Source organism: Monodelphis domestica, chromosome X, assembly GCF_027887165.1.
Source record: "Monodelphis domestica isolate mMonDom1 chromosome X, mMonDom1.pri, whole genome shotgun sequence".
Lineage (NCBI taxonomy): Eukaryota > Metazoa > Chordata > Mammalia > Didelphimorphia > Didelphidae > Monodelphis > Monodelphis domestica.
In genome coordinates this window covers 74,278,575-74,291,542 of record NC_077235.1, presented here as the reverse complement: position 1 = coordinate 74,291,542, position 12,968 = coordinate 74,278,575, and the positions used below count along the sequence as shown (strand labels likewise).

General features: G+C 46.5%; 1 long non-coding RNA gene across 7 annotated transcripts; it reads left to right on the top strand.

Annotated features, from left to right (window-relative positions):
• Positions 1–1,118: 1,118 nt before the first annotated feature.
• On the top strand, positions 1,119–12,130 carry LOC107648966 (uncharacterized). 7 transcript variants are annotated; one of them, XR_008914533.1, is made up of 7 exons: positions 1,119–1,262; positions 1,602–1,775; positions 4,971–5,143; positions 6,773–6,909; positions 8,419–8,595; positions 10,076–10,233; positions 11,911–12,130. It is a non-coding gene; the product is annotated as an uncharacterized LOC107648966 (long non-coding RNA). The 7 variants fall into 7 exon arrangements; XR_008914532.1 differs by having other exon boundaries at positions 9,696–10,233; XR_008914536.1 differs by having other exon boundaries at positions 1,199–1,216; positions 9,696–10,233.
• The last annotated feature ends 838 nt before the right edge of the window (positions 12,131–12,968 follow it).

Genomic DNA, 12,968 nt, shown 5'->3' with positions numbered 1-12,968 from the left:
ATTCATAATAATGGGGAGGAGGCAATAGTAGGGGTTCCTATGACTATTAGGAAGGGAAGATTTTTAGGGTAGCCAATGGAAAAACAGGCTGCATGTATTCATTATTATGTAAAATCACATGGAAAAAAAGATGGTGGAAGATTAGGACACATCCCCCAGTTGAGAACCCTGCCTACCATGGTTATATAAACTTGATGGAGGCCACCATTTTCTGTCAGTCCATACATTCAGATGTTATGTTCCCCCCATACATTCCTATTATGAATTCTCCTCTCCACTCCTTTGCCTATATGAGCATGCAGATTTTTTGTCTACACATAGATGAATCCATATCACTTGACTCCTTCAATATGCCCATATACCATGAGCACTGATGTGTTCAGTGTCTAGACTTATGCTATTCTCCCTTGTGAGTCATGTGTATGATACATGAGGGCACAAGGACTCCCGTATAAGAACTGGATTAATGGGAGGTCATTCAATCTAGCTTCCTCTATGAGTATATTAAAAATCTCTTGGAATGACACATACTCTGCACACAGCCATGGGAACCTTCACATATCCTATCTTGAACAGAGTTTCAGGAAGATTGTTTTAAGCATTTAGGGAGCTGAGAGGAGAAATCTTTTATAGAGAGGAGAGAAGGTAATCCTACATATATGTTCAGGGAGAGGGAATAAGGATGTAGGCACACACATACACATACATAAAACTAGAGGGGGGAATGCAGAAATATTCATATCCATAGCAACAGAGAGAATGATGGATGAGGTGGATGGGGCAATAGAAAAACTAAAGATAATAAAAGAGGGGATAGAATGAATATCTGAAATTTCCTGGCCTGGAATGAAGTGAAAGGAAGGCAGAACGTATCTTGTGGTTTCTTTATTAACGGTTCTCATCAATGGGAGATATGAAATATTTCGTTTTGACATAAGTATCCTCTGGATCAGAATCTAGAGACAGGAATGAAGAGATTATGTTGCTATATAAATGAAATGGGCCTGCTCTTTGTGTATATAGGCTTATACAGCCAATCACTGAGGGCTCTTGAGCACAAAGTGAAGGGAAAAATGCAGAGAAAGCCTTGCCAGGAATAGTGTGAGGACACATAGACTCCATTACATCATAGTATGCTGACTAGGAGGGGTAATAAAGGGAGAGTGGGGCAAACATATTGAAACAGCCAGTCCAGAGTCTCTGGTAATCTGTCAAGGTCCTGTGGTCATCTCTCTCCTTGATAGTCTCACCAGACAGCAGCAGTAAGAGAACCCCACATTCCCTCTCCCTCTGCAAACCACACCTTGGCCTAGGCACCTAGGAGTCTCTTGTGGAGGGGAGACAAAAAGGAACTGGGGAGAGGAAAAGGTAGAGGGCAAATGGACCCCGAGTGTGGGACTTAGAGGGGCACTAACTCCTGGCAGAGATGTGAGTGGGATGCCCAGTGAGAAATAATAGAGACTAGACCTGGAGCAGGGTGGTTGGGAGAATGACCATTTCCTGATCAAGGTGGGCTCTGACATCACTTCCAATCAGGTGTCAGCAGGAAACAGGGTCTGTCTACCCTGGACTCATCTCCACTTGTCTGCTTTTCCTCTTAGAGCTGGGAATGCTTGTCTGAGAAGCCAGAGAAACCAGGACTTGCCTAAGAACATCCTGAGAAGCAGTAATCAGGAAAGTGGTCACGAAACACAAGCCACAGACTGCTGAATCCAGTGCAAAGAAGGGAAAAGATCCCTGCTGCTCCCACCAGAACCACAGCTTTCCAATCTGAGGTGAGACAGTCCCACAGGGACTTTTGAGGGGGGCACCTGTGGCTCAGGACAGGAAGGCCCAGGGAAACCCATGTGGTATATTCTAGGCTTAAAGCATAGAATGTGTGTTGAACTAGCTGGATGGAGGCTGGCCCACCAAAAGGCTTTAGACTGGTACTGTTTTGTCATAGTGGGAGGAGGCTGTATGACTCAGTGACTAGAGCTGGGGAAGGATGTAGGACAGGAGTATGAAGGGCATTGTAGGTTTGTTTGCCTGGTGGGTACAAGAGATCTCAGAGCTCATCTGTACGGACCTCATTTGATAGAAAGGCTAAGTGAAGTCAATAGGGGAGGGGTTTGGACCAGGGTTACAGTACAGCCAGGAGGGGCAAATCCAGGTTCAGAGTACTGAACTCTCTTGTCTGCCAAGTTAGCTGGCTTATATCTTGGCAGCTACCACTTCTGAGAGCCAAGACTCATAGACTCAGGTTCCCTGGATGGGCTCCCTGAGAAGTAGATGGATAACTACGCCATAGAACCAGGAGTTCTGAGAGTCTTCAGTAATGTAGAAGAGATCAGTTGAGGGGCCATCCAAGCCCCTGAGGGGCGTTGGATCAGCCTTGGGTAAACACTTAGCAGTGGAAGTGTCTTTCCCTGAATTTCTACCATTTAGAAATGTAGGGAATTTCCCATGCCCCTAATTCCTTTCGAACCCTCTTTGAACATTTTCCTGTGATATGGAGGTAAAAGCTTAGGAAAGGTCCATTTTGGTGATGTCCAAAAATTCCTCCTCTGGAGTCTAAGCTGCTGAAGGATTTCTTGGACATTAAGAATGAGGTAGAGATATTTGGTAGATATGAGTTGAGTGAATTTGGGCTATCAATAATCAAATATAATGTGGATATTACAAACTGAATAAAGGTAGGAATTCTGAGTTGTTTAAAGGAACTTGCTTGGGCGGCAGATGGGTCCTTTAGGGAAAGAAGGGTCAGGAGGGAAGCCTAAATTAACAGCCCATCGATCAGGGCAAATGTGACACTTCCATTGGCTTATTGAGCCAGTCTGTGTTGCTATCCCAAAGAGGAAGAGTGGATTTGTCCCATCTTGAAGAGATCAGCTCAAAGATATCTCTCACTAACATTGTAACCATGATTCTAAAAAGGCTGAAGAGGGAAAGATGAGGCCAGAAGCACCAGCCCAGTCCAATTTGTCAGGACAAATGGGAACAGGAATATATGAGGACGATTTCCCGAGGAGGGTTACAAGCATGTTATCAACAACCCCAAACTCACTCCAGAAATTACTGTAGTAAATAAAATTCTTAAGGGAAAACCCAACACAAAAAATGGGTATGGAGTCTACATAAATCCCCACTACTGTCTGATCAAGGATCCATCCAACAAGGGATGGGAGAGAAGGCAGGAAACACACACACAAATATTCACACTGACATAGAGATAAATAAAGACTTTCATACCAGATTCACATGAATTGCTCTACCCCTAAATGCAATTGTCTCAAAAATATTTTCATTGATATCCTTCAGAAATCATGACGAAAAGACAAAAGGGGGTGTCAAAAGGGCCTACCTGAGTTAGGAGGAAAATTGAGGAAGCAAAAGGGGAAAGGAGTTGAGCACTTTGATTCCTATGTTAAATCCCATGGAAGAGGTCAGTGGAAGGCTCAGAACTATCATGCCCTGGGCAGGATCCTTGTCTTTTTGGGTTATTTAGTCATAGAGGAGCACTCAGGCATTCTCCTTTCCCCCATATATTCCGGTATTGCTTTGTTCTCTTTATAGATTCATATTAGGAATTATCCTCTACATTCCCTTCGTGTCCAGAATACAGCCCTGACGAGTCCTTTCTAGGCATTAATGACTCCCTTTGTGATCTATGGAGCCAATTAGTATGAAAACACCTATATTTGGGGAATGGAAATTCACTGTATTCTCCCTTGGGAAGTGCCATATGATAATACAATTGTAGTTCTTGTTCACTTATGTGAGTTCCCAGGTAGCATTTATTTATAATGAGTCCTGTACTGGTGAGAACTGATTCTATCTAGATTCCTCATATGTGAGGAATGAGACACTGTCTGTGGGCATCAATGGACATCATCCAAAGCCTATCCCAAGGGGAGGGGAAGCTGAATCCTTACAGGTATACAGAGAGAAGAAATTACATATAAATCAGAGAAAGGAAGATAAAGCTCTATCTATCTGTCTCGCTATCTATCTGTCTGTCTGTCTGTCTATCTATCTGGAGAGAATATATGTCAATATATAGGAATGAATAGAGAGGATCTGTGAGTTCCTAGACAGGAAGGAGGAGGATAAGGGATGATTGCTGGGGGTTGTGAGGACAAAGGAAGTGTAAGACCTGGAAATGACTTGCTAGAACACTTATTAGTAATTCTGGAGAGGAATAAGGAGGGGGCAGCCTGAGGTCTTACATATGTGAATATATTCTCTATCCTCAGATACAGGAGATGTCATATATTCTCTGAATTCTCATGCACACAAATGTTCCTTTACATATTATGTGAGAGACTCCAGGGTCATAGGAATGTAGTGAATAGATATATCAATGAAATGGGCTGGATCTCTCTGTATATACGGATACAGAGCCAAATACTGAGATATCTCCCAAGTAGGAAGGGAAGAGGGAGATGCAGAGATCCCCCTGATGAGAATAGTCTGATGACACAAAGACCCCATTACATCATAATATGTTGACTGGTGGGGGCAGGGTCATAAGAGGCAGCAGAGGTGTAGGGATAGAGACAGCCCTGAGGCTCTGGACATCCTTCATGGTCACTGTAGTCATCTCCCTCCTTGACAGACTCTCTGGAGAGAGTAGAAGTAAGGAACCTCCATCTTCCTGAACTTCCTGAACAAGCCCAACACCTTGGGGTCCCTTGTAGCATTGATGGTGAGAAAATGGAAAAGGAGGCAGGAAGGGAGAATGATGGAATGGAAATGGAGCCTGAGAGGGTTGGAGTGAGACGGGCACTGATTTCGGGCAGAGAATTTAGTGGGATTCCCATTGCTAGACCATGGAGTTTGGGGTAGGGTTTTTGGGAGAAGGACCTCTGCCTCACCAAGGTGGACACTGACTTCACTGCTCACCACATCTCTGATTGGAGGGATTAACAAGGGGAGGGTCTGGCAAGCCAGAACTCATCTTCTCTTGTCTGCTTGTACCCCTATGGCAGCTAATGGATGTCTGAGAGGGGAGAGAGGTCCAGAAATCTACCCAAAGGCAACTCTGAGGATCAATTGGCAGAGAAGTGGTGAGGAAATAGAAGCCACAGACTGCTGAATCCTGACTCAAAAGAAAGATAAGATCCCTGCTAGTCCCTCCAGAACAACAGCTTTCCATTCCAAGGTGAGACAGTCCCAGTAGGAAGGGGTGACACCTGTTGCTCAGGAGGAAGGGCCAGGGAGAACCATGGGCTATGGTAGACTTTAGGCATAGAACATTGCCTGAACTAGTTGGATGAGTCCTGGCTCACCAAAAACCATTAGACTGGCAGTTTTTTTGTCATAGAGGGAGGAGGCTGTTTGGGTGAAGGGAGATGGAGAGGCAATGATGGAGAGGAGTCTGAAGGGGCTTGTAGATTTAAGGATGGAGGCTGGAAGGGATATCAGAGGTCATGTTGTCCAACCTAATTTTTTTTGTTTTTAAAACATTATTTTATTTTGTCATTTCCATACATTATTCATTGGAAACAGATCATTTTCTTTTCCTTCCTACCCCCCCCCCAACCTAATCTTTTGACAGAAAGGGTTCCATGAAGTGAAGAATAGGGGAGGAGTTTGGTCTAGGTTACACAGCCAGGAAGGGAATGGGCAAAAGCAGGCCCTGAGTCCAGGATCCTTGTGTCTGCCAAGCAAGCTGGCTTACATCTTGGCAGCTACCTCTTCTGAGAGCCAAGCTTTATGAACTCAGGTTGCCTCAGAATAAGATAAATTCCCCATAGAGCCAGGTCTTTGGGAGTCTTCAACTATAGAGGAGAAGAGGTCAAGTAAGGGGTTTTGGATCAGCCTAGTGGAGAAGTGACCTTCCCTTAAAGTGACCTTAGGAATACAGGGATTTGCCCATCCCACTCATACATTTCTGGAACCTCTTTGAACATATTCCTTGGATTTAGAGGTAAAGCTCAGTCAAGGTCCATGTTGCTGATCTCAGAGAATTCCTCCTCTGGGGTCTCAGCATGTTGAAGGAGTTCTTTGACAGAAGGAATGGGGTAGAGAGATGGGCAAAGATGGGTATTATAAAGGGAATAGGGATCAAGAAAGACTTGGTGGTACTCATCGTTCAGTGCCATTTGGGCTTTCAATAATTACATGGAAAATGAAGATCATGAACTGAATAAAGGTGGGAACTGTTGAGTTGTTTAATGGATTCTCCTTGGGCTGCAGAAGGATCCTAGGGGAAATCAGGGTAGGATAGGAAGTCTGAAGGAACAGCACCTAAATCAGGGCACATGTGACACTTCCATGACCTCAATGAGCCAGTCTGTGGGGCTATTGCAAACAGGAAGAGGACATTAGCCCCCTCTTGAAGTGATCAACTCAAGGACATCTCTCACTAATATTGTCTCCTTGATTCCAAAAAGGTTGAACGGGGAAAGATGAGGCCAGAAGCAAATAACCCAGTCCCAATTTGAAAGGACAAATGGGACCAGATATATATGTGGGCAACTTTTCTCCAGTATGGTTTTAATTTTAAGAATAATATCAACAAACCCAAAACTCACTCCAGCAATTATTGTGTAGTAAATGAAATTCATAAGGGAAAACCCAACCCACGGAATGGGCTTGGGATCTATAAAAATCCTCACTACTGTCTAACCAAGGATCCATCCAACAAGGAATGGGAGAGAAGGCAGGAGACACAAACACAAATATTCATACTGACACAGACATAGATACAGATTTTCACACCAGACATCCACACTCCCCTGTACCCGTCAATTAAATAATTTCAAAAAAATTCATTGATATCCTTCAGGAATCTTGGAGAGAAGACTAAACAGGTGTAATAAAAGGGCTTTCAGAAACAGCTGCCTGATATACAAGAAGAGATGAGAAAGCCAAAGGAGAAAGCAGTTGAGCACGTTGATTCCTTTGGAAAATCCCAAAGAAGTGGTCAGTAGTTCGGCTTAGATATATCATCCCCTGATCAAGATCCCTTTTTATCTGGTTATTTAAACATGGAACAGCACTCAGCCTTTCTCTCTCCCCCATATATTCCGGTATTGCTGTATTCTCTTTATTGATTCATATTAGATATTCTCCTCTATAACATCTTCGCGTGCAGAATTCAGCACTGACCTGTCCTTTCTAGGCATTAATGGCTCCCTGTGTGATATATAGAGCCAATTAGTATGAAAACTCTTGTATTTGGGGTGCAGAGATTCACTGTATTCTCCCTTGGGAAGTGCCATTTGATTATTAAAGTGTGCTTCTCCTTGTTCACATACATGTGCTCTTGGGTAGCTTATATCATATATGAGTCCTGCACTGGTGAGAGCTGATTCCACCTAGATTGCTCTTCCTGTGGTCCACATATTCCCTTTTTACTCCCATATGTGAGTAATAAGACACTGTCTGTGGACACCAATAGGAGCCCAGCCCAGGGGCAGAGGAAGGAGAAGCCTTTCAGGTATACAGAGAGGGAGAAGAGCCCAAATATGATTCAGAGGAAGACAAAAACTCTTTCTATCTATAAGGGAGAATATATGTAGATATATAGAAATACAGAGAGAATCTCCGTTCGCCTAGACATTGAGGTTTAGGATAATAAAGATGTTTGCTTATATTTTTGAGGACCCAGGGTATGTCAGTCATGCACATGAAATAATAGAACCAGTATAAGTAATGCTAGAGAGGAATAAGGACAGGGTAGCCGCAGGTCTTGGAACCCTGAATATGTTCTCTGTCCTCATTACACAGGAGATGTCATACATTCTCTACATTTTTATACACACAAATGTTCTGTTATAAAATAAATTAGAGACTCCAGAGTCATAGGAATGTAGAGAACAAATACATCAATGAAATGGGCCTGAACTTCCTGTATATGGGAATGAGAGAACCAAACAACAAGACATCCAGAGCAGGAATGAGAAGGTGGAGATGAAGAGATTCCCCTGATGAGAAAAGTCTGATGAAACAAAGACCCCCATTATATCATAATATGCTGTCTGGAAGGGGTGGGCTTATACGAGGCAGGAGAGGTGTAGGGATAGAGACAGCCCAGGGGATCTGTCCATACATCACAGTCTCCCTCTCTGCCAGACTCCCTGGAAGCAGCAGAAGTAAGGAATCTCCATCTCCACCCACCCACCTGAAAAATCCCAAACCCTAAGTGCTGCTTTCTAGCATTGTTGATAAGGGAGGGGAAAAGGAGGCTGGGACCGAAAAATGAAGCCTGAGAATATTGGAGTTAGAGGAGCAATGACTGCTGGCAGAGAGATTAGAAAGAAACTCAGTGGGAGACCATTCAAAGTGGGGTAGGGTTGTTGGAAGAAGTACCACTGCCTGATCAAGGTGGGCACTGACTTCACTGCTAACCAGGTATCAGCTAGGAGAGGTTAAAAAGACAAGGCTCTGGCTGGACTGGACTCACCTTTTCTTGTCTGCTTGTCCTCCTAGGGCTGCTAATGGATGTCTAAGAGGGGAGAGAATTCTGGGAATTTACCCAAAGTTCACCCTGAAATTCACTTGTCAGAAAAGTCATCGGGAAACACAATCAACAGACTGCTGAATCCAGTCCCAAGGGAAAGAAATGATTCCTACTGGTCACCCAGGACTGTGGCTTTCCATTCTGAGGTGAGACAGTTCCTGTAGCCTGGGGGCACCTGTGGCTCAGGACAGGAAGGCCCAGGAAACCCATGGGCAATATTCTAGGCTGAAATCATAGATCGTTTGTTGAATACCTTTACACTGGTAGTATTGTTGTGATAGAGCAAGGAGGCTTTGAATGGGTGACTTGAGCTGGGGAAGGATGTAGGAACGGACTCTGAAGGGGCTTGGAGATTTGGGTGGCCTGGAGGCTGGGAGAGACCTCAGAGGTCATCTGGTTCAACCTTCTCCTTTAATTAAAAAGGCTAAGTGAAGTCAAAAGGGAAGGGGTTTGTATGAGGGTTACAGTATAGCCAGGAGGGGAAATGCAGGTTCAGAGTGCCGAACTCTTGTCTGCCAAGCTAGATAGATTACATCTTGGCAGCTAACTCTTCTGAGATCCAAGCTTCATGGACCCAGGTTCCCTCAGAATCAAGTGGAGGCATTCCCCATAGAGCCAGGACTTCTGGGAGTATTCAGTCATGGAGAAGAGATCAAGTGATAAGGGGCTTTGGAAAAGGCTGGTGTAGGTGAGACCTTGCCAGAATTTCTTTTATTTAGGAAATCAGGTTTTTTCTTACCCCCTCATGATTTCTGGAACCTCCTTCAACAAGATCCTTGGATGTAGAGGTAGAAGCCTAGGCAAGGTCCATCTTTCTGATCTCAGAGAATTCCTCTTCTAGATTATGAGCTGCTGAAGGAGTTCTTGTGCACTAAGAAAATGGGGTACATGGGTAAAGAGGGGTACCATGGAGTGACAGGGACTTACAAAGACTTGGTAAACATTGAGTGGCTTCTGGGCTTTCAATAATCACAGGGAAAGTGGAGATCACAGACTGAACAAAGGTGGGAATTGCAAGCTGTTTAAAGAAACCTGCTTGGGCTGCAGAAGGGTTCTAGGGGAAATCAGGGTAGGGATGGAAGCCTGCTGAATCACAATCCCTGCTCTAGACCTCATCACCCCTACATTTCCCACACAGTGTAATCAGGGAAGTTCTTCCAAGCAGGGCAGAAGGCTTCTACTACAACCTGCAGAGGTCATCCTTATGGCCAGTCTCTCTTTAACATTGTCTCTCTGTTGCCAACAGCCTGAAGACAAAGATGAGGCCTGAAGCAGGAGTCCAGTGCAGTTATTTGTAAACATGGGGCCAGGGATATGAGAGAGCATCCTCCCAGGAAGGCTAAAGGCCCTTCTTAATAGGCCCACCCTTATTCCTACAAATACTCTAGTTAACAGGAATCTAAAAGAAAGCACAAAGCAGAAGGTGTCTCCACTCCAACCTGACATCTTCCAACCTGCTACCATGGATCCAACAAATGTTGCAGTGCAGCATGGGATACTCCCACATAAACCCCACCCAGCCCCTCAGCCAGCCACACACCCAGAGAAGACACTGCCATGCTCACATGCAAATTCTTGTTCCCCCAAATCACTTCATAAAATGTTGTCATCCCCATCCATTGGCAGTTACGGTGGCAGAAGCCCAAAGGCGGCCCACAGAGGCACTTTCAGATACACATGCCTGACTGAGGCAGAAGAGTCATGGCAACCCAAGGCAACACAGGCTGGCAATATTCATTCCTATGGAATGCGATGGTGGAAGAGTCAGACATCTCTCCTCCTCGGTGAGCTTCCCTTCTTTGCTTATTGAGCCTGAATGAGTGCTCCCCCATTGGCCCTGCCCAGCCCTAGACTGGAATATGAGAGGAGGGTCTCCTGAAGAATGGTATTCTGAATTCTCTGCGGCATTCCCATGCTATTGAGATCTGAGCACTCCCGCGTGCTCTCTAGGGATTGCTGATTCCTTATCGGGCCCCCTTACAGCCCCCCAGCAGCCCCTAGATTGGGCAGCGGCCATGTTGGAGGCCTCGTGCACCAGAACCCAGCGGGCCCAATGGGGTGGGCTTTTGAAGGGCTGACGCAGGGACGTGTGGACACACAGCAGAGGGCCCCGGGCAGCAATAACGGTGCCTGTGCCTCCCTCCGTCCATGCCGGGCTCCCGGGATGGCCACAGTGTGTAACAGCCCCGCAGGCCACTTGCAGCAGCAAAGGTGGGAGCGAGGAGATGAGCCGCAGTGGGTGCGTGGGGAGCCGCCTGGAAGCGCACGCGGCTGAGCCGGACGTGGGTGGGGGGTGGCGCGAGAGAAGCTGAGGCCACGCGGGTGGGCGGGTGATGCCCGTTGGGGGCCGATGGAGGGGGGAGGGAGTTGACGCAGGAGCCCTGCAGAATGTCCAAGCGCTGACGTCACCGGCCATCAGCTCTGAGAGGGGGAGGGGCGCCTAGCCAGGGCTTGGCTCCGCTAGGCTACGGCTCCCCCTCTGGCTGAGAATGGCTACTGCACAGGAGACAGATGCGGGGAACCGCCCAAAGCCCAGCCTAGCCTCAGCTGCCTGAACCTGGGAGACCTGTGGGCAGGGAGCACAAGCTGAGGACCTGGGACAGCTCCCAGGGCAGGGAAAAGGTCCAGGACTGGTTCCTCCAGACCTGTCACAGCCCCGCGGGAGGGGGGCACGTGTGGCTGGGGGGGGGGGGCCTCAGGGACACTGTGAAGAAAAGAAGTAAGGCAGGGGCTTGGCCAAGGCTCACACAGACAGCAAAGGGCCAAAGACGGCCTGGGAGCCTGCCAGGGTAGCTGCCTTTCATCTCCTGGGCTCTGCTTCCACTGAGAGCCAAGCTAAAGTGGCCCAAATTCCCTGCAAGCTACTCCAGCACAGCTGCTGAAGAAATTTCCCTCAGAGCTAGGGATGCTGGCAGGCTTCAGACTTCAACCTGGCCTAAGAGAGGGACCAATCACTCCCCTGGCCTTTGGGTCAAAAGGGGGTGGACAGCCCCCAAGATGAGCCTGAGCACAATCCCTTGGCTTCTCCACTTGTGAAATTGGGATGACTCAGAACTGACTCCATTTGGGCTCTCCTTCAACGTTTCCTGAACCTTGTAGGTAGCAGGCTGGGCAAAGTCCTTTTCTCCTGCCCTCAGACAATTCTCTCTCTGGGAGGGGAACTGCTATGTGTGTGAAGGAGGGCCTTTGACAGTCCAAATGGGGCAGAGGTGGTCAAGAGTTGGCCAAAGGATCAGAGAGCCTTGGAGTGGGTGGAGGGTGGGGGCAGATTGACAGGACTTCATTGGTGGGAAGCAAGCTGGAGATGAGGGACAGAGAATAGAGGTGGGAGATTGTCAGCTGTACAAAAGGTCCTGCTTGGGTGGCAGAATGGTGGGGGGGATGCAGGGTGGGATAGGAGGAAGCCTTCCCAAACAAGCTCTTGACCACAGCTCATTGTGCCCTTTCCTGTCCCACCTTAGACTAGTCTGTGATGTTCTACGAACCAGAGGGAGAGCGCTTCTCCCCCAACATGCAAAGATCATGGATATCTCTCATTCAACTTGTCTCTCTCTGCTTCCACAAAGACTGAAGAAGAGCAAGAATTAAGAAGCAGGAGCCCAATTCAATGTAGCATTGGGGCTCCGAGTATAGGAAACAGCTTTCCCCGGAGGGCAATAAACACTTCATCACCCACCCAAATTGATTTCAGCAAACAATTCTGTTCATAGATTTCTAAGGCAATGCACACACAAAAAGGAGTGGGCACAGTGTACCCCCCCCTCAACCTGGTCTGATCTCTTCTCGTTGATAACCAGTGATGCCCAAGGGATGGGATGGAAGTGGGCGAAGACACTCCTGCACACACTGCTGTACCCATAAATACAATCATTTACTAAAGAATTTTACATCCTTATCCATTTGTAATAATGGGGAGGAGGCAATAGGAGTTCCATTAGGACCTTGAGAAACACCTGCCTGAGTTAGGAAGGAAAGTCTTTTACAGTTGCCAAAGGGAAAACAGGCTGAGTGTATTCATTCTTATATAAAATCACCTGGGAAAAACAATGGTGGAAGATTCAAACACACCTCCCATCTGTGGAACCCTGCTTTTCCTGGTTATTTAAATGGGAAGAAGGAGACCACCATTTTCTGGCAGTGCATACATTCACATATTGATACATTCTTCTACATTCTTATTATGAATTCTCGACAGTTTCTCGACTTTTGGTTTTCTCCCTTTTCCGTCATGTGTATGATACATGAGGACACATCGACTCCTAGCTTGCTCTTTGAGTAGATTCACATTCTCTTGGAATGACACACACTCTGCACACAGCCATGCAAAACTTCAGCGAATAAGGATGTAGGCAGACACACACATATGACTAGAGGGGGAATGTGGGAATATTCATATCCATTGCAACAGAGAGAATGATGGATGAGGTCGATGGGGCAATAGGTTGAGTAAAAACAAAGAAGGGGATAGAAAGAATGTCTGATAGCTGCAATGGGGTGAAGAGAAACAAGGGCAGGACTT